This window comes from Saimiri boliviensis, chromosome 6, assembly GCF_048565385.1.
Source record: "Saimiri boliviensis isolate mSaiBol1 chromosome 6, mSaiBol1.pri, whole genome shotgun sequence".
NCBI classification, from domain to species: domain Eukaryota; kingdom Metazoa; phylum Chordata; class Mammalia; order Primates; family Cebidae; genus Saimiri; species Saimiri boliviensis.
The window spans coordinates 3,667,792-3,692,284 of NC_133454.1; positions in this window are offsets into that span (position 1 = coordinate 3,667,792).

The window sequence follows — 24,493 nt, forward strand, 5'->3', positions numbered from 1 at the left end:
ACACCCCCAAGCTGTGTTATTTTCAAAAATACAAATACAACCCTAAGCTTTATCTTGCAAAATAATACAAATACAACACCAAGCTGTGTAATTTTCAAAAACACAAATAAAACCCTTAGCTGTATCGTGTAAAATAATACAAATACACCCACAAAATGTGTTATTTTCAAAAATACAAATACAACCCTTAGCTGTATCTTGGAAAATAATGCAAATGCACACCCAAGCTGTCTTGTTTTCAAAAACACAAATACAAGCCTTAGCTGTATCTTGGAAAATAATACAAATACACCCCAAAGCTGTGTTATTTTCAAAACTAAAAATACAACACTTAGCTGTGTCTTTGAAAATAATAAAAATACACCTCCAAGCTGTGTTATTGTCAAAAATACAAATACAACCCTTAGCTGTATCTTGGAAAATAATACAAACACATCGCCAAGCTGTGTTAGCGTCAAAAATACAAATACACCCAAAGATGTATCTTGGAAAATAATACAAATACACCTCAAGCTGTGTTATTTTCAACAATACAAATACAAACATTAGCTATACCTTGGAAAATAATACAAATACACCCACAGGATTTGGTATTGTCAAAAATACAAATACAACCCTTAGCTGTATCTGTAAAATAATACAAATACACCTTCAAGCTGTGTTATTTTCAAAAATACAAATAGAACCCATAGCTTTGTCTTGGAAAATAATATAAATACACCACCAAGCTGTGTTATTTTCAAAAAAAAAAATACAATCCTTAGCTGTATCTCAGAAAATAATACAAATACACCCCCAAAACGTGTTATTTTCAAAAATACAAATACAACCCTTAGCTGTATCTCGGAAAAAAATACAAATAGTCTCCCAAGCTGTACTTTTTTCAAAAATACAAATACAACCCTTAGCTGTATCTTGGAAAATAATACAAATACACCCCCAAGCTATGTTATTTTCAAAAACACAAATACAACCCTTAGCTGTATCTTGGAATATAATACAAATACACCCCCAAGCTGTGTTATTTTCAAAAAGACAAATAAAACCCTTAGCTGTATCTCGGAAAATAATACAAATACACCCCCAAGCTGTGCCATTTTCAAAAATACAAATACAACCCATAGCTGTATCTGGCAAAATAATACAAATACAACACCAAGCTGTGTTATTTTGAAAAATACAAATAGAACCCATAGCTTTGTCTTGGAAAATAATATCAATACACCCCCAAGCTGTGTTATTTTCAAAAATACAAATACAACACCTAGCTGTTTCTCAGAAAATAATACAAATACACCCCCAAGCTGTGTTATTTTCAAAAATACAAATACAATCCTTAGCTGTATCTCGGAAAAAAATACCAATACTCTCCCAAGCTGTGTTATTTTCAAAAATACAAATACAACCCTTAGCTTTATCTCGGAAAATAATACAAATACACCCCCAAGCTGTGCTATTTTCAAAAAACAAATACAACCCTTAGCTGTATCTTGGAAAATAATACAAATACAGCCACAAGCTGTGTTATTTTCAAAGAAGCAAACACAACCCTTAGCTGTATCTTGGAAAATAATACAAACACAACCCCAAGCTGTGTTATTTTCAAAAACACAAATACAACCCTTAGCTGTATCTTGGAATATAATACAAATACACACCCAAGCTATGTTATTTTCAAAAAGACAAATAAAACCCTTAGCTGTATCTCGGAAAATAATACAAATACACCTCCAAGCTGTGTTATTTTCAAAAATACAAATACAACCCATAGCTGTATCTGGCAAAATAATACAAATACAACCCCAAGCTGTGTTATTTTCAAAAATACAAATAGAACCCATAGCTTTGTCTTTGAAAATAATATAAATACAGCCCCAAGCTGTGTTATTTTCAAAAAAGCAAATACAAACCTTAGCTGTATCCTGGAAAATAATACAAATACACCCCCAAGCAGTGTTATTTGCAAAAATACAAATACAACACTTAGCTGTATCTTGGAAAATAATTCAAATACACCACCGGCTTTCTTATTGTCAAAAATAAAAATACAACCCCTAGCTGTATCTTGTAAAATAATTCAAATACACCCCCAAGCTGTGTTTTTTTGAAAAAAAAAAAATACAACCATTAGCTGTATCTTGGAAAATAATACAAATACACCCCCAGCCTGTGTTATTTTAAAAAAGAACAATACAACCCTTAGCTGTATCTCGGAAAATAATACAAATACACCCCCAAGCTGTGTTATTTTCAAAAATACAAACACAGCCCTTAGTTGTATCTAGGAATATAATACAAATACACCCCCAAGTGCTGTTAGTTTCAAAAATACAAATACAACCCTTAGCTTTATCTTGGAAAATAATACAAATTCAACCCCAAGCGGTGTTATTTTCAAAAATACAAATACAACCCTTAGCTTTATCTCGGAAAATAATACAAATACACCCCCAAGCTGTGCTATTTTCAAAAAACAAATACAACCCTTAGCTGTATCTTGGAAAATAATACAAATACAGCCACAAGCTCTGTTATTTTCAAAGAAGCAAACACAACCCTTAGCTGTATCTTGGAAAATAATACAAACACACCCCCAAGCTGTGTTATTTTCAAAAACACAAATACAACCCTTAGCTGTATCTTGGAATATAATACAAATACACACCCAAGCTGTGTTATTTTTAAAAAGACCAATAAAACCCTTAGCTGTATCTCGGAAAATAATACAAATACACCTCCAAGCTGTGTTATTTTCAAAAATACAAATACAACCCATAGCTGTATCTGGCAAAATAATACAAATACAACCCCAAGCTGTGTTATTTTCAAAAATACAAATAGAACCCATAGCTTTGTCTTGGAAAATAATATAAATACAGCCCCAAGCTGTGTTATTTTCAAAAAAGCAAATACAAACCTTAGCTGTATAATGGAAAATAATACAAATACACCCCCAAGCAGTGTTATTTGCAAAAATACAAATACAACACTTAGCTGTATCTTGGAAAATAATTCAAATACACCACCGGCTTTCTTATTGTCAAAAATAAAAATACAACCCCTAGCTGTATCTTGTAAAATAATTCAAATACACCCCCAAGCTGTGTTTTTTTGAAAAAAAAAAAAAATACAACCATTAGCTGTATCTTGGAAAATAATACAAATACATCCCCAGCCAGTGTTATTTTAAAAAAGAACAATACAACCCTTAGCTGTATCTCGGAAAATAATACAAATACACCCCCAAGCTGTGTTATTTTCAAAAATACAAACACAGCCCTTAGTTGTATCTAGGAAAATAATACAAATACACCCCCAAGTGCTGTTAGTTTCAAAAATACAAATACAACCCTTAGCTTTATCTTGGAAAATAATACAAATTCAACCCCAAGCGGTGTTATTTTCAAAAATACGAAAATACAGCCCTTAGCCGTAATTCAGAAAATAATACAAATACACACACAAGCTGTGTTATTTTCAAAATACAAATACAACCCTTAGCTGTATCTCGAAAAATAATACAAATACACACCCATGCTGTGTTATTTTCAAAAATACAAATACAACTCTTAGGTGTATCTAGGAAAATAATACAAATACACCCCCAAGCTGTGTTATTTCTCAAAAATACAAATACAAACCATAGCTGTATCTCGAAAAATAATACAAATACACCCCCATGCTGTGTTATTTTCAAAAATACAAATACAATCCTTAGCCTTATATTGGAAAATAATACAAATACAATCCCAAGCTTTGTTATTGTCAAAAATACAAATACAATCCTTAGCTGTATCTTGGAAAGTAATACAAATACACTCCCAAGCTATGTTATTTTCAAAAATACAAATACAACCCTTAGCTGTGTCTTGGAAAATAATACAAATACACCCCCAAGCTGTGTTATTTTCGAAAATACAAATACAACCCTTAGCTGTATCTTTGAAAATAATACAAATACACCCAATTGCTGTGTTATTTTCAAAAATAAAAAGACAACCCTTAGCTGTATCTCGGAAAATAATTCAAATAAACCCGCAATCTATGTTATTTTCAAAAATACAAATACAACCCTTAGCTGTATCTTGGAAAATAATAAAAATACACCCACAAGCTGTGTTATTATCAAAAATACAAATACAACCCTTAGCTGTATCTCGGAAAATAATACAAATACAGACCCAAGCTGTGTTATTGTCAAAAATTCAGATACAACCCTAAGCTGTATCTCGGAAAATAATACAAATACACCCCCAAGCTGTGTTATTTTCAAAACTACAGATAAAACCCTTAGCTTTATCTCGCAAATTAATACAAATACACAAACAAGCTGTTTTATGGTCAAAAATACGTATACAACCCTTAGCTGTAACTCGGAAAATACTACAAATACACCACCAAGCAGTGTTATTTTCAAAAATACAAATACAACCCCTAGCTGTATCTTGGAAAATAATACAAATACAGCCCCAAGATGTTTTATTATGAAAAATACAAATACAACCCTTAGCTGTATTTTGGAAAATAATACAAATACACCCCCTAGCTGAGTTATTGTCAAAAATACAAATACAATCCTTAGCTGTATCTTGGAAAATAATAAAAATACACCCACACGCTGTGTTATTGTCAAAAATACAAATACAACTTTTAGCTGTATCTTGGAAAATAATACAAATACACCCCCGGCTTTGTTATTGTCAAAAATACAAATACAACACTTAGCTGTAACTTTGAAATTAATACAAATACACCCCCAACCTGTGTTATTGTCAAAAATACACATAAATCCCTTAGCTGTATCTTTGAAAATAATACAAATACGCCCCCATGCTGTGTTATTGTCAAAAAAGAAATACAACCCTTAGCTCTATCTTGGAAAATAATACAAATACACCCCCAAGCTGTGTTATTTACAAAAATACAAATACAATCCTTAGCTGTATCTCGGAAAATAATACAAATACGCCCCCAAGCTGTGTTATTTTCAAAAATACAAACAACCCTTAGCTGTATCTCGGAAAATAATACAAATACACCACCAAGCTGTGTAATTTTCTAAAATACAAATACAACCCTTAGCTGTATCTTGGAAAATAATACAAATACAACCCGAAGCTGTGTTATTTTCAAAAATACAAACACAACCCTTAGCTGTATCTCGGAAAATAATACAAATACACCCCCAAGCTGTGTTATTGTCAAAAATACAATTACAACCCTTAGCCGTATGTCAGAATATAATACAAATAAACCCGCAAGCTGTGTTATTTTCAAAAAAACAAATTCAACCCTTAGCTGTATGTCGGAAAATAATACAAATACACCCCCAAGCTGTGTTATTTTCAAAAATACAAATAAAATCCATAGCTGTATCTTTGAAAATAATACAAATACACCCAAAAGTTGTGTTATTTTCAAAAATAAAAATAAAACCCTTAGCTGTATCTCCGAATATAATACAAATACACCACCAAGCTGTGTTATTTTCAAAAATAGAAATACAACCCTTAGCTGTGTCTCGGAAAATAATACAAATACACCCACAAGCCGTGTGATTTTCAAAAGTACAAATACAACCTTTAGCTGTATCTCGGAAAATAATACAAATACACCCCTAAGCCGTGTTATTGTCAAAAATACAAATAAAACCCTTAGCTGTATCTCGGAAAATAATACAAATACACCCCCAAGCTGTGTTATTTTCAAAAATACAATTACAACCCTTAGCTGTATCACAGAAAATAATACAAATACACCCCCAAGCGGTGTTATTTTCAAAAATAAAAGTACAACCCTTAGCTGTATCAGGAAAATAATACAAATACACCCCCAAGCGCTGTTATTTAAAAAAATACAAAAACAACACTTATCTGTATCTCCGAAAGTAATACAAGTACAACCCCAAGCGGTGTTATTTTCAAAAATACAAATACACCCTTAGCTGTATCTTGGAAAGTAATACAAATACACCCCCAAGCTGTGTTATTTTCAAAAATACAAATACAACCCTTAGCTGTATCTTGGAAAATAATACAAATACACCCCAAAGCTGTGTTATTGTCAAAAATACAAATACAAACCTTAGCTGTATCTTGGAAAGTAATACACATACACTCCCAAGCTGTGTTATTTTCAAAAATACAAACACAACCCTTAGCTGTATCTTTGAAAATAATACAAATACACCCCCAAGCTGTGTTATTTTCAAAAATACAAAAATACAGAACTTAGCCGTAATTCCGAAAATAAGACAAATACACCCCCAAGCTGTGTTAATTTCAAAATACAAATACAACCCTTAGCTGTATCTCGGAAAATAATACAAATACATACCCAAGCTGTGTTATTTTCAAAAATACAAATACAACCCTAAGCTATATCTCGGAAAATAATACAAATACACCCCCAAGCAGTGTTATTTTCAAAAATACAAATGCGACCCTTAGCTGTATCTCGGAAAGTAATACAAATACACCCCAAGCTGTGTTATTTTCAAAAATACAAATACAACCCCAAGCTGTATCTCGGAAAATAATACAAATACACCCCCAAGCTGTGTTATTGTCAAAAATACAAATACAACCCTTAGCTCTATCTTGGAAAGCAATACAAATACACCCAAAGCCATCTTATTTTCAAAAATACTAATACAACCCTTTGCTGTATCTTGGAAAGTAATACAAATACACCCGAAATCTGTGTTATTGTGGAAAATACAGATAAAACCCTTGGCTGTATCTTGGAACATAATATAAATACACCTCCAAGCTGTGTTATTTTCAAAAATACAAATAAAACCCTTAGCTGTATATTGGAAAATAATACATATACAGCTACAAGCTGTGTTATTTTCAAGAATACAAATACAACCCTTAGCTGTATCTTGGGAAATAATACATATACACCCCCAAGCTGTGTTATTTTCAAAAATACAAATACAACCCTTAGATGTATCTTGGAAAATAATACAAACACACCCCCGAGCTGTTTTATTTTCAAAAATACAAATACAGTCCTTAGCTGTATCTTTGAAAATGATACAGATACACCCCCAAGCTGTGTTATTTTCAAAAATACAAATACAACCCTTAGCTGTGTCTTGGAATATAATACAAATACACCCCTAAGCTCTGTTATTTTCAAAAATACAAGTACAACCCTTAGCTGTAACTTTGAAAATAATACAAATACAAACCCAAGCTGTGTTATTGTCAAAAATACAAATACAACCCTTAGCGGTATCTTTGAAAATAACACAAATACACACTCAAGCTGTGTTACTGTCAAAAATACAAATACAACCCTTAGCTGTATCTTTGAAAATAACACAAATACACCCACAAGCTGTGTTATTGTCAAAAATACAAATACAACTCTTAGCTGTATCTTGAAAAATAATACAAATACCCCCCAAAGCTCTGTTATTGTCAAAAATACAAACACAACCCATAACTGTATCTTTGAAACTAATACAAATACACCCCCAAGCTGTGTTATTTTCAAAAATACAAATACAACCCTTAGCTGTATATTGGAAAATAATACAAATACACCCCCAAGCTGTGTTATTTTCCAAAATACAAATAAAACCCATAGATGTATCTTGATAAATAACACAAATACACCCCCAAGCTGTGTTATTTTCAAAAATACCAATAAAACCCTTAGCTGTATCTTGGAAAATAATGCAAATACACTCACAAGCTCTGTTATTTTCAAAAATACAAATACAACCCATAGCTGTTTCTTGGAAAATAATACAAATAACCCCCCCAAGCTGTATTATTTTCAAAAATACAAATACACCCCTTAGCTGTATCTTGGAAAATAATACAAATACACCCCCAGCCTGTGTTATTTTAAAAAAGAACAATACAACCCTTAGCTGTATCTCGGAAAATAATACAAATACACCCCCAAGCTGTGTTATTTTCAAAAATACAAACACAGCCCTTAGTTGTATCTAGGAATATAATACAAATACACCCCCAAGTGCTGTTAGTTTCAAAAATACAAATACAACCCTTAGCTGTATCTTTGAAAATAGCACAAATACACCCACAATCTGTGTTATTGTCAAAAATACAAACACAACCCTTAGCTCTATCGTGTAAAATAATACAAATACCCCTCCAAGCTCTGTGATTGTTAAAAATACAAATACAACCCATAACTGTAATTTTGAAAATAATACAAATACACCCCATAGCTGTGTTATTTTCAAAAATACAAATACATCCCTTAGCTGTATCTTGGAATATAATACAAATAAACCCCCAAGCCGTGTTATTTTCCAAAATACAAGTACTACCCTTAGCAGTATCTTGGGAGAAAACACAAATACACCCACAATCTGTGTAATTTTCAAAAATAACAATAAAACCCCTAGCTCTATCGTGGAAAATAATGCAAATACAACCCTAAGCTGTGTTATTTTCAAAAATACAAATACAACTCTGAGCTGTATCTTGGAAAATAATACAAATACAACCACAAGCTGTGTTATTTTCAAAAATACAAATACAATCCTTACCTGTATCTTTGAAAATAATACAAATACAACCCAAGCTGAGTTATTGTCAAAAATACAAATACAACCCTTAGCTGTATCTTTGAAAATAATACAAATACACCCCCAAGCCGCGTTATTGTGAAAAATACAAATACAACCCTTAGTTGTATCTTTGAAAATAATACAAATACACCCCCATGCTGTGTTATTTTCAAAAATACAAATACAACACTTAGCTATATCTTTGAAAAAAATACAAATAGAAGCCCAAGCTGTGTTATTTCCAAAAATACAAATACAACCCTTAGCTGTATCTTGGATAATAATACAAATACAACACCAAGCTGTGTTATTTTCAAAAATACAGAACTTAGCCGTAATTCAGAAAAAAAGACAAATACACTCCAATCTGTGTTAATTTCAAAAATACAAATACAACCCTTAGCTGTACCTTGGAAAATAATACAAATACAACCCCAAGCTGTGTTATTTTCAAAAATACCAATACAATCCTTAGCTGTATCTTGCAAAATACTACAAAAATCCCCCCCAAGCTCTGTGATTGTCAAAAATACAAATACAACCCATAACTATATTTTTGAAAATAATACAAATACACACCAAATCTGTGTTATTTTCAAAACTGCAAATACAACCCTCAGCTGTATCTTGGAAAATAATAGAAATACACCCCCAAGCCGTGTTATTTTCCAAAATACAAGTACAGCCGTTAGCTGTATCTTGGAAAAAAACACAAATACACCCCCAAGCTGTGTAATTTTCAAAAATACCAATACAACCCTTAGCTGTATCCTGGAAAATAATGCAAATACAACCCCAAGCTATGTTATTTTCAAAAATACAAATACAACCCTTAGCTGTACCTTGATAAATAATACAAATACACCCCCAAGATGTGTTATTTTCAAAAAAACAAATACAACCCTTAGCTGTATCTTTGAAAATAATACAAATACACCCCAATCTGAGTTACTGTCAAAAATACAAATACAACCCTTAGCTGTATCTTTGAAAATAATACAAATACACTCCCAAGCTGCGTTATTGTGAAAAATACAAATAAAACCCTTAGTTGTATCTTTGAAAATAATACAAATACACCCCAATGCTGTGTTATTTTCAAAAACACAAATACAACCCTTAGCTCTATCTTTGAAAATAATACAAATACAACCTCAAGTTGTGTTATTTTCAAAAATACATACCAAACCCTTAGCTGTATCTTGGAAAATAATACAAATACACCCCCCCCAGCTGTGTTATTGTCAAAAATACAAACACAACACTTAGCTCTATCTTGGAAAGTAATACAAATACACCACAAAGCCGTCTTATTTTCAAAAATACAAATACAAACGTTAGCTGTATCTTGGAAAGTAATACAAATACACCCCAAAGCTGTGTTATTTTCAAAAATACATATACAACTCTTAGCTGTATCTTGGAAAGTAATACAAATACACCCCAAAGCTGTGTTATTGTCAAAAACACAGATATAATTCATAGCCTTATCTTGGAAAATAGTACAAATACACCCCCAAGCTGTGTTATTTGCAAAAATACAAAGAGAACCCTTAGCTGTATCTTGGAAAATGATGGAAATACAGCCACAAGCTGTGTTGTTTTCAAAAATACAAATACAACCCTTAGCTGTATCTTCGAAAATAATACAAATACACCCCCAAGCTGTGTTATTTTCAAAAATACAAATACAACCCTAAGCTTTATCTTGCAAAATAATACAAATACAACACCAAGCTGTGTAATTTTCAAAAACACAAATAAAACCCTTAGCTGTATCGTGTAAAATAATACAAATACACCCACAAAATGTGTTATTTTCAAAAATACAAATACAACCCTTAGGTGTATCTTGGAAAATAATGCAAATGCACACCCAAGCTGTGTTGTTTTCAAAAACACAAATACAAGCCTTAGCTGTATCTTGGAAAATAATACAAATACACCCCAAAGCTGTGTTATTTTCAAAACTAAAAATACAACACTTAGCTGTGTCTTTGAAAATAATAAAAATACACCTCCAAGCTGTGTTATTGTCAAAAATACAAATACAACCCTTAGCTGTATCTTGGAAAATAATACAAACACATCGCCAAGCTGTGTTAGCGTCAAAAATACAAATACACCCAAAGATGTATCTTGGAAAATAATACAAATACACCTCAAGCTGTGTTATTTTCAACAATACAAATACAAACATTAGCTATACCTTGGAAAATAATACAAATACACCCACAGGATTTGGTATTGTCAAAAATACAAATACAACCCTTAGCTGTATCTGTAAAATAATACAAATACACCTTCAAGCTGTGTTATTTTCAAAAATACAAATAGAACCCATAGCTTTGTCTTGGAAAATAATATAAATACACCACCAAGCTGTGTTATTTTCAAAAAAAAAAATACAATCCTTAGCTGTATCTCAGAAAATAATACAAATACACCCCCAAAACGTGTTATTTTCAAAAATACAAATACAACCCTTAGCTGTATCTCGGAAAAAAATACAAATAGTCTCCCAAGCTGTACTTTTTTCAAAAATACAAATACAACCCTTAGCTGTATCTTGGAAAATAATACAAATACACCCCCAAGCTATGTTATTTTCAAAAACACAAATACAACCCTTAGCTGTATCTTGGAATATAATACAAATACACCCCCAAGCTGTGTTATTTTCAAAAAGACAAATAAAACCCTTAGCTGTATCTCGGAAAATAATACAAATACACCCCCAAGCTGTGCCATTTTCAAAAATACAAATACAACCCATAGCTGTATCTGGCAAAATAATACAAATACAACACCAAGCTGTGTTATTTTGAAAAATACAAATAGAACCCATAGCTTTGTCTTGGAAAATAATATCAATACACCCCCAAGCTGTGTTATTTTCAAAAATACAAATACAACACCTAGCTGTTTCTCAGAAAATAATACAAATACACCCCCAAGCTGTGTTATTTTCAAAAATACAAATACAATCCTTAGCTGTATCTCGGAAAAAAATACCAATACTCTCCCAAGCTGTGTTATTTTCAAAAATACAAATACAACCCTTAGCTTTATCTCGGAAAATAATACAAATACACCCCCAAGCTGTGCTATTTTCAAAAAACAAATACAACCCTTAGCTGTATCTTGGAAAATAATACAAATACAGCCACAAGCTGTGTTATTTTCAAAGAAGCAAACACAACCCTTAGCTGTATCTTGGAAAATAATACAAACACAACCCCAAGCTGTGTTATTTTCAAAAACACAAATACAACCCTTAGCTGTATCTTGGAATATAATACAAATACACACCCAAGCTATGTTATTTTCAAAAAGACAAATAAAACCCTTAGCTGTATCTCGGAAAATAATACAAATACACCTCCAAGCTGTGTTATTTTCAAAAATACAAATACAACCCATAGCTGTATCTGGCAAAATAATACAAATACAACCCCAAGCTGTGTTATTTTCAAAAATACAAATAGAACCCATAGCTTTGTCTTTGAAAATAATATAAATACAGCCCCAAGCTGTGTTATTTTCAAAAAAGCAAATACAAACCTTAGCTGTATCCTGGAAAATAATACAAATACACCCCCAAGCAGTGTTATTTGCAAAAATACAAATACAACACTTAGCTGTATCTTGGAAAATAATTCAAATACACCACCGGCTTTCTTATTGTCAAAAATAAAAATACAACCCCTAGCTGTATCTTGTAAAATAATTCAAATACACCCCCAAGCTGTGTTTTTTTGAAAAAAAAAAAATACAACCATTAGCTGTATCTTGGAAAATAATACAAATACACCCCCAGCCTGTGTTATTTTAAAAAAGAACAATACAACCCTTAGCTGTATCTCGGAAAATAATACAAATACACCCCCAAGCTGTGTTATTTTCAAAAATACAAACACAGCCCTTAGTTGTATCTAGGAATATAATACAAATACACCCCCAAGTGCTGTTAGTTTCAAAAATACAAATACAACCCTTAGCTTTATCTTGGAAAATAATACAAATTCAACCCCAAGCGGTGTTATTTTCAAAAATACAAATACAACCCTTAGCTTTATCTCGGAAAATAATACAAATACACCCCCAAGCTGTGCTATTTTCAAAAAACAAATACAACCCTTAGCTGTATCTTGGAAAATAATACAAATACAGCCACAAGCTCTGTTATTTTCAAAGAAGCAAACACAACCCTTAGCTGTATCTTGGAAAATAATACAAACACACCCCCAAGCTGTGTTATTTTCAAAAACACAAATACAACCCTTAGCTGTATCTTGGAATATAATACAAATACACACCCAAGCTGTGTTATTTTTAAAAAGACCAATAAAACCCTTAGCTGTATCTCGGAAAATAATACAAATACACCTCCAAGCTGTGTTATTTTCAAAAATACAAATACAACCCATAGCTGTATCTGGCAAAATAATACAAATACAACCCCAAGCTGTGTTATTTTCAAAAATACAAATAGAACCCATAGCTTTGTCTTGGAAAATAATATAAATACAGCCCCAAGCTGTGTTATTTTCAAAAAAGCAAATACAAACCTTAGCTGTATAATGGAAAATAATACAAATACACCCCCAAGCAGTGTTATTTGCAAAAATACAAATACAACACTTAGCTGTATCTTGGAAAATAATTCAAATACACCACCGGCTTTCTTATTGTCAAAAATAAAAATACAACCCCTAGCTGTATCTTGTAAAATAATTCAAATACACCCCCAAGCTGTGTTTTTTTGAAAAAAAAAAAAAATACAACCATTAGCTGTATCTTGGAAAATAATACAAATACATCCCCAGCCAGTGTTATTTTAAAAAAGAACAATACAACCCTTAGCTGTATCTCGGAAAATAATACAAATACACCCCCAAGCTGTGTTATTTTCAAAAATACAAACACAGCCCTTAGTTGTATCTAGGAAAATAATACAAATACACCCCCAAGTGCTGTTAGTTTCAAAAATACAAATACAACCCTTAGCTTTATCTTGGAAAATAATACAAATTCAACCCCAAGCGGTGTTATTTTCAAAAATACGAAAATACAGCCCTTAGCCGTAATTCAGAAAATAATACAAATACACACACAAGCTGTGTTATTTTCAAAATACAAATACAACCCTTAGCTGTATCTCGAAAAATAATACAAATACACACCCATGCTGTGTTATTTTCAAAAATACAAATACAACTCTTAGGTGTATCTAGGAAAATAATACAAATACACCCCCAAGCTGTGTTATTTCTCAAAAATACAAATACAAACCATAGCTGTATCTCGAAAAATAATACAAATACACCCCCATGCTGTGTTATTTTCAAAAATACAAATACAATCCTTAGCCTTATATTGGAAAATAATACAAATACAATCCCAAGCTTTGTTATTGTCAAAAATACAAATACAATCCTTAGCTGTATCTTGGAAAGTAATACAAATACACTCCCAAGCTATGTTATTTTCAAAAATACAAATACAACCCTTAGCTGTGTCTTGGAAAATAATACAAATACACCCCCTAGCTGTGTTATTTTCGAAAATACAAATACAACCCTTAGCTGTATCTTTGAAAATAATACAAATACACCCAATTGCTGTGTTATTTTCAAAAATAAAAAGACAACCCTTAGCTGTATCTCGGAAAATAATTCAAATAAACCCGCAATCTATGTTATTTTCAAAAATACAAATACAACCCTTAGCTGTATCTTGGAAAATAATAAAAATACACCCACAAGCTGTGTTATTATCAAAAATACAAATACAACCCTTAGCTGTATCTCGGAAAATAATACAAATACAGACCCAAGCTGTGTTATTGTCAAAAATTCAGATACAACCCTAAGCTGTATCTCGGAAAATAATACAAATACACCCCCAAGCTGTGTTATTTTCAAAACTACAGATAAAACCCTTAGCTTTATCTCGCAAATTAATACAAATACACAAACAAGCTGTTTTATGGTCAAAAATACGTATACAACCCTTAGCTGTAACTCGGAAAATACTACAAATACACCACCAAGCAGTGTTATTTTCAAAAATACAAATACAACCCCTAGCTGTATCTTGGAAAATAATACAAATACAGCCCCAAGATGTTTTATTATGAAAAATACAAATACAACCCTTAGCTGTATTTTGGAAAATAATACAAATACACCCCCTAGCTGAGTTATTGTCAAAAATACAAATACAATCCTTAGCTGTATCTTGGAAAATAATAAAAATACACCCACACGCTGTGTTATTGTCAAAAATACAAATACAACTTTTAGCTGTATCTTGGAAAATAATACAAATACACCCCCGGCTTTGTTATTGTCAAAAATACAAATACAACACTTAGCTGTAACTTTGAAATTAATACAAATACACCCCCAACCTGTGTTATTGTCAAAAATACACATAAATCCCTTAGCTGTATCTTTGAAAATAATACAAATACGCCCCCATGCTGTGTTATTGTCAAAAAAGAAATACAACCCTTAGCTCTATCTTGGAAAATAATACAAATACACCCCCAAGCTGTGTTATTTACAAAAATACAAATACAATCCTTAGCTGTATCTCGGAAAATAATACAAATACGCCCCCAAGCTGTGTTATTTTCAAAAATACAAACAACCCTTAGCTGTATCTCGGAAAATAATACAAATACACCACCAAGCTGTGTAATTTTCTAAAATACAAATACAACCCTTAGCTGTATCTTGGAAAATAATACAAATACAACCCGAAGCTGTGTTATTTTCAAAAATACAAACACAACCCTTAGCTGTATCTCGGAAAATAATACAAATACACCCCCAAGCTGTGTTATTGTCAAAAATACAATTACAACCCTTAGCCGTATGTCAGAATATAATACAAATAAACCCGCAAGCTGTGTTATTTTCAAAAAAACAAATTCAACCCTTAGCTGTATGTCGGAAAATAATACAAATACACCCCCAAGCTGTGTTATTTTCAAAAATACAAATAAAATCCATAGCTGTATCTTTGAAAATAATACAAATACACCCAAAAGTTGTGTTATTTTCAAAAATAAAAATAAAACCCTTAGCTGTATCTCCGAATATAATACAAATACACCACCAAGCTGTGTTATTTTCAAAAATAGAAATACAACCCTTAGCTGTGTCTCGGAAAATAATACAAATACACCCACAAGCCGTGTGATTTTCAAAAGTACAAATACAACCTTTAGCTGTATCTCGGAAAATAATACAAATACACCCCTAAGCCGTGTTATTGTCAAAAATACAAATAAAACCCTTAGCTGTATCTCGGAAAATAATACAAATACACCCCCAAGCTGTGTTATTTTCAAAAATACAATTACAACCCTTAGCTGTATCACAGAAAATAATACAAATACACCCCCAAGCGGTGTTATTTTCAAAAATAAAAGTACAACCCTTAGCTGTATCAGGAAAATAATACAAATACACCCCCAAGCGCTGTTATTTAAAAAAATACAAAAACAACACTTATCTGTATCTCCGAAAGTAATACAAGTACAACCCCAAGCGGTGTTATTTTCAAAAATACAAATACACCCTTAGCTGTATCTTGGAAAGTAATACAAATACACCCCCAAGCTGTGTTATTTTCAAAAATACAAATACAACCCTTAGCTGTATCTTGGAAAATAATACAAATACACCCCAAAGCTGTGTTATTGTCAAAAATACAAATACAAACCTTAGCTGTATCTTGGAAAGTAATACACATACACTCCCAAGCTGTGTTATTTTCAAAAATACAAACACAACCCTTAGCTGTATCTTTGAAAATAATACAAATACACCCCCAAGCTGTGTTATTTTCAAAAATACAAAAATACAGAACTTAGCCGTAATTCCGAAAATAAGACAAATACACCCCCAAGCTGTGTTAATTTCAAAATACAAATACAACCCTTAGCTGTATCTCGGAAAATAATACAAATACATACCCAAGCTGTGTTATTTTCAAAAATACAAATACAACCCTAAGCTATATCTCGGAAAATAATACAAATACACCCCCAAGCAGTGTTATTTTCAAAAATACAAATGCGACCCTTAGCTGTATCTCGGAAAGTAATACAAATACACCCCAAGCTGTGTTATTTTCAAAAATACAAATACAACCCCAAGCTGTATCTCGGAAAATAATACAAATACACCCCCAAGCTGTGTTATTGTCAAAAATACAAATACAACCCTTAGCTCTATCTTGGAAAGCAATACAAATACACCCAAAGCCATCTTATTTTCAAAAATACTAATACAACCCTTTGCTGTATCTTGGAAAGTAATACAAATACACCCGAAATCTGTGTTATTGTGGAAAATACAGATAAAACCCTTGGCTGTATCTTGGAACATAATATAAATACACCTCCAAGCTGTGTTATTTTCAAAAATACAAATAAAACCCTTAGCTGTATATTGGAAAATAATACATATACAGCTACAAGCTGTGTTATTTTCAAGAATACAAATACAACCCTTAGCTGTATCTTGGGAAATAATACATATACACCCCCAAGCTGTGTTATTTTCAAAAATACAAATACAACCCTTAGATGTATCTTGGAAAATAATACAAACACACCCCCGAGCTGTTTTATTTTCAAAAATACAAATACAGTCCTTAGCTGTATCTTTGAAAATGATACAGATACACCCCCAAGCTGTGTTATTTTCAAAAATACAAATACAACCCTTAGCTGTGTCTTGGAATATAATACAAATACACCCCTAAGCTCTGTTATTTTCAAAAATACAAGTACAACCCTTAGCTGTAACTTTGAAAATAATACAAATACAAACCCAAGCTGTGTTATTGTCAAAAATACAAATACAACCCTTAGCGGTATCTTTGAAAATAACACAAATACACACTCAAGCTGTGTTACTGTCAAAAATACAAATACAACCCTTAGCTGTATCTTTGAAAATAACACAAATACACCCACAAGCTGTGTTATTGTCAAAAATACAAATACAACTCTTAGCTGTATCTTGAAAAATAATACAAATACCCCCCAAAGCTCTGTTATTGTCAAAAATACAAACACAACCCATAACTGTATCTTTGAAACTAATACAAATACACCCCCAAGCTGTGTTATTTTCAAAAATACAAATACAACCCTTAGCTGTATATTGGAAAATAATACAAATACACCCCCAAGCTGTGTTATTTTCCAAAATACAAATAAAACCCATAGATGTATCTTGATAAATAACACAAATACACCCCCAAGCTGTGTTATTTTCAAAAATACCAATAAAACCCTTAGCTGTATCTTGGAAAATAATGCAAATACACTCACAAGCTCTGTTATTTTCAAAAATACAAATACAACCCATAGCTGTTTCTTGGAAAATAATACAAATAACCCCCCCAAGCTGTATTATTTTCAAAAATACAAATACACCCCTTAGCTGTATCTTGGAAAATAATACAAATACACCCCCAGCCTGTGTTATTTTAAAAAAGAACAATACAACCCTTAGCTGTATCTCGGAAAATAATACAAATACACCCCCAAGCTGTGTTATTTTCAAAAATACAAACACAGCCCTTAGTTGTATCTAGGAATATAATACAAATACACCCCCAAGTGCTGTTAGTTTCAAAAATACAAATACAACCCTTAGCTGTATCTTTGAAAATAGCACAAATACACCCACAATCTGTGTTATTGTCAAAAATACAAACACAACCCTTAGCTCTATCGTGTAAAATAATACAAATACCCCTCCAAGCTCTGTGATTGTTAAAAATACAAATACAACCCATAACTGTAATTTTGAAAATAATACAAATACACCCCATAGCTGTGTTATTTTCAAAAATACAAATACATCCCTTAGCTGTATCTTGGAATATAATACAAATAAACCCCCAAGCCGTGTTATTTTCCAAAATACAAGTACTACCCTTAGCAGTATCTTGGGAGAAAACACAAATACACCCACAATCTGTGTAATTTTCAAAAATAACAATAAAACCCCTAGCTCTATCGTGGAAAATAATGCAAATACAACCCTAAGCTGTGTTATTTTCAAAAATACAAATACAACTCTGAGCTGTATCTTGGAAAATAATACAAATACAACCACAAGCTGTGTTATTTTCAAAAATACAAATACAATCCTTACCTGTATCTTTGAAAATAATACAAATACAACCCAAGCTGAGTTATTGTCAAAAATACAAATACAACCCTTAGCTGTATCTTTGAAAATAATACAAATACACCCCCAAGCCGCGTTATTGTGAAAAATACAAATACAACCCTTAGTTGTATCTTTGAAAATAATACAAATACACCCCCATGCTGTGTTATTTTCAAAAATACAAATACAACACTTAGCTATATCTTTGAAAAAAATACAAATAGAAGCCCAAGCTGTGTTATTTCCAAAAATACAAATACAACCCTTAGCTGTATCTTGGATAATAATACAAATACAACACCAAGCTGTGTTATTTTCAAAAATACAGAACTTAGCCGTAATTCAGAAAAAAAGACAAATACACTCCAATCTGTGTTAATTTCAAAAATACAAATACAACCCTTAGCTGTACCTTGGAAAATAATACAAATACAACCCCAAGCTGTGTTATTTTCAAAAATACCAATACAATCCTTAGCTGTATCTTGCAAAATACTACAAAAATCCCCCCCAAGCTCTGTGATTGTCAAAAATACAAATACAACCCATAACTATATTTTTGAAAATAATACAAATACACACCAAATCTGTGTTATTTTCAAAACTGCAAATACAACCCTCAGCTGTATCTTGGAAAATAATAGAAATACACCCCCAAGCCGTGTTATTTTCCAAAATACAAGTACAGCCGTTAGCTGTATCTTGGAAAAAAACACAAATACACCCCCAAGCTGTGTAATTTTCAAAAATACCAATACAACCCTTAGCTGTATCCTGGAAAATAATGCAAATACAACCCCAAGCTATGTTATTTTCAAAAATACAAATACAACCCTTAGCTGTACCTTGATAAATAATACAAATACACCCCCAAGATGTGTTATTTTCAAAAAAACAAATACAACCCTTAGCTGTATCTTTGAAAATAATACAAATACACCCCAATCTGAGTTACTGTCAAAAATACAAATACAACCCTTAGCTGTATCTTTGAAAATAATACAAATACACTCCCAAGCTGCGTTATTGTGAAAAATACAAATAAAACCCTTAGTTGTATCTTTGAAAATAATACAAATACACCCCAATGCTGTGTTATTTTCAAAAACACAAATACAACCCTTAGCTCTATCTTTGAAAATAATACAAATACAACCTCAAGTTGTGTTATTTTCAAAAATACATACCAAACCCTTAGCTGTATCTTGGAAAATAATACAAATACACCCCCCCCCAGCTGTGTTATTGTCAAAAATACAAACACAACACTTAGCTCTATCTTGGAAAGTAATACAAATACACCACAAAGCCGTCTTATTTTCAAAAATACAAATACAAACGTTAGCTGTATCTTGGAAAGTAATACAAATACACCCCAAAGCTGTGTTATTTTCAAAAATACATATACAACTCTTAGCTGTATCTTGGAAAGTAATACAAATACACCCCAAAGCTGTGTTATTGTCAAAAACACAGATATAATTCATAGCCTTATCTTGGAAAATAGTACAAATACACCCCCAAGCTGTGTTATTTGCAAAAATACAAAGAGAACCCTTAGCTGTATCTTGGAAAATGATGGAAATACAGCCACAAGCTGTGTTGTTTTCAAAAATACAAATACAACCCTTAGCTGTATCTTCGAAAATAATACAAATACACCCCCAAGCTGTGTTATTTTCAAAAATACAAATACAACCCTAAGCTTTATCTTGCAAAATAATACAAATACAACACCAAGCTGTGTAATTTTCAAAAACACAAATAAAACCCTTAGCTGTATCGTGTAAAATAATACAAATACACCCACAAAATGTGTTATTTTCAAAAATACAAATACAACCCTTAGCTGTATCTTGGAAAATAATGCAAATGCACACCCAAGCTGTCTTGTTTTCAAAAACACAAATACAAGCCTTAGCTGTATCTTGGAAAATAATACAAATACACCCCAAAGCTGTGTTATTTTCAAAACTAAAAATACAACACTTAGCTGTGTCTTTGAAAATAATAAAAATACACCTCCAAGCTGTGTTATTGTCAAAAATACAAATACAACCCTTAGCTGTATCTTGGAAAATAATACAAACACATCGCCAAGCTGTGTTAGCGTCAAAAATACAAATACACCCAAAGATGTATCTTGGAAAATAATACAAATACACCTCAAGCTGTGTTATTTTCAACAATACAAATACAAACATTAGCTATACCTTGGAAAATAATACAAATACACCCACAGGATTTGGTATTGTCAAAAATACAAATACAACCCTTAGCTGTATCTGTAAAATAATACAAATACACCTTCAAGCTGTGTTATTTTCAAAAATACAAATAGAACCCATAGCTTTGTCTTGGAAAATAATATAAATACACCACCAAGCTGTGTTATTTTCAAAAAAAAAAATACAATCCTTAGCTGTATCTCAGAAAATAATACAAATACACCCCCAAAACGTGTTATTTTCAAAAATACAAATACAACCCTTAGCTGTATCTCGGAAAAAAATACAAATAGTCTCCCAAGCTGTACTTTTTTCAAAAATACAAATACAACCCTTAGCTGTATCTTGGAAAATAATACAAATACACCCCCAAGCTATGTTATTTTCAAAAACACAAATACAACCCTTAGCTGTATCTTGGAATATAATACAAATACACCCCCAAGCTGTGTTATTTTCAAAAAGACAAATAAAACCCTTAGCTGTATCTCGGAAAATAATACAAATACACCCCCAAGCTGTGCCATTTTCAAAAATACAAATACAACCCATAGCTGTATCTGGCAAAATAATACAAATACAACACCAAGCTGTGTTATTTTGAAAAATACAAATAGAACCCATAGCTTTGTCTTGGAAAATAATATCAATACACCCCCAAGCTGTGTTATTTTCAAAAATACAGATACAACACCTAGCTGTTTCTCAGAAAATAATACAAATACACCCCCAAGCTGTGTTATTTTCAAAAATACAAATACAATCCTTAGCTGTATCTCGGAAAAAAATACCAATACTCTCCCAAGCTGTGTTATTTTCAAAAATACAAATACAACCCTTAGCTTTATCTCGGAAAATAATACAAATACACCCCCAAGCTGTGCTATTTTCAAAAAACAAATACAACCCTTAGCTGTATCTTGGAAAATAATACAAATACAGCCACAAGCTGTGTTATTTTCAAAGAAGCAAACACAACCCTTAGCTGTATCTTGGAAAATAATACAAACACACCCCCAAGCTGTGTTATTTTCAAAAACACAAATACAACCCTTAGCTGTATCTTGGAATATAATACAAATACACACCCAAGCTATGTTATTTTCAAAAAGACAAATAAAACCCTTAGCTGTATCTCGGAAAATAATACAAATACACCTCCAAGCTGTGTTATTTTCAAAAATACAAATACAACCCATAGCTGTATCTGGCAAAATAATACAAATACAACCCCAAGCTGTGTTATTTTCAAAAATACAAATAGAACCCATAGCTTTGTCTTTGAAAATAATATAAATACAGCCCCAAGCTGTGTTATTTTCAAAAAAGCAAATACAAACCTTAGCTGTATCCTGGAAAATAATACAAATACACCCCCAAGCAGTGTTATTTGCAAAAATACAAATACAACACTTAGCTGTATCTTGGAAAATAATTCAAATACACCACCGGCTTTCTTATTGTCAAAAATAAAAATACAACCCCTAGCTGTATCTTGTAAAATAATTCAAATACACCCCCAAGCTGTGTTTTTTTGAAAAAAAAAAAATACAACCATTAGCTGTATCTTGGAAAATAATACAAATACACCCCCAGCCTGTGTTATTTTAAAAAAGAACAATACAACCCTTAGCTGTATCTCGGAAAATAATACAAATACACCCCCAAGCTGTGTTATTTTCAAAAATACAAACACAGCCCTTAGTTGTATCTAGGAATATAATACAAATACACCCCCAAGTGCTGTTAGTTTCAAAAATACAAATACAACCCTTAGCTTTATCTTGGAAAATAATACAAATTCAACCCCAAGCGGTGTTATTTTCAAAAATACAAATACAACCCTTAGCTTTATCTCGGAAAATAATACAAATACACCCCCAAGCTGTGCTATTTTCAAAAAACAAATACAACCCTTAGCTGTATCTTGGAAAATAATACAAATACAGCCACAAGCTCTGTTATTTTCAAAGAAGCAAACACAACCCTTAGCTGTATCTTGGAAAATAATACAAACACACCCCCAAGCTGTGTTATTTTCAAAAACACAAATACAACCCTTAGCTGTATCTTGGAATATAATACAAATACACACCCAAGCTGTGTTATTTTTAAAAAGACCAATAAAACCCTTAGCTGTATCTCGGAAAATAATACAAATACACCTCCAAGCTGTGTTATTTTCAAAAATACAAATACAACCCATAGCTGTATCTGGCAAAATAATACAAATACAACCCCAAGCTGTGTTATTTTCAAAAATACAAATAGAACCCATAGCTTTGTCTTGGAAAATAATATAAATACAGCCCCAAGCTGTGTTATTTTCAAAAAAGCAAATACAAACCTTAGCTGTATAATGGAAAATAATACAAATACACCCCCAAGCAGTGTTATTTGCAAAAATACAAATACAACACTTAGCTGTATCTTGGAAAATAATTCAAATACACCACCGGCTTTCTTATTGTCAAAAATAAAAATACAACCCCTAGCTGTATCTTGTAAAATAATTCAAATACACCCCCAAGCTGTGTTTTTTTGAAAAAAAAAAAAAATACAACCATTAGCTGTATCTTGGAAAATAATACAAATACATCCCCAGCCAGTGTTATTTTAAAAAAGAACAATACAACCCTTAGCTGTATCTCGGAAAATAATACAAATACACCCCCAAGCTGTGTTATTTTCAAAAATACAAACACAGCCCTTAGTTGTATCTAGGAAAATAATACAAATACACCCCCAAGTGCTGTTAGTTTCAAAAATACAAATACAACCCTTAGCTTTATCTTGGAAAATAATACAAATTCAACCCCAAGCGGTGTTATTTTCAAAAATACGAAAATACAGCCCTTAGCCGTAATTCAGAAAATAATACAAATACACACACAAGCTGTGTTATTTTCAAAATACAAATACAACCCTTAGCTGTATCTCGAAAAATAATACAAATACACACCCATGCTGTGTTATTTTCAAAAATACAAATACAACTCTTAGGTGTATCTAGGAAAATAATACAAATACACCCCCAAGCTGTGTTATTTCTCAAAAATACAAATACAAACCATAGCTGTATCTCGAAAAATAATACAAATACACCCCCATGCTGTGTTATTTTCAAAAATACAAATACAATCCTTAGCCTTATATTGGAAAATAATACAAATACAATCCCAAGCTTTGTTATTGTCAAAAATACAAATACAATCCTTAGCTGTATCTTGGAAAGTAATACAAATACACTCCCAAGCTATGTTATTTTCAAAAATACAAATACAACCCTTAGCTGTGTCTTGGAAAATAATACAAATACACCCCCAAGCTGTGTTATTTTCGAAAATACAAATACAACCCTTAGCTGTATCTTTGAAAATAATACAAATACACCCAATTGCTGTGTTATTTTCAAAAATAAAAAGACAACCCTTAGCTGTATCTCGGAAAATAATTCAAATAAACCCGCAATCTATGTTATTTTCAAAAATACAAATACA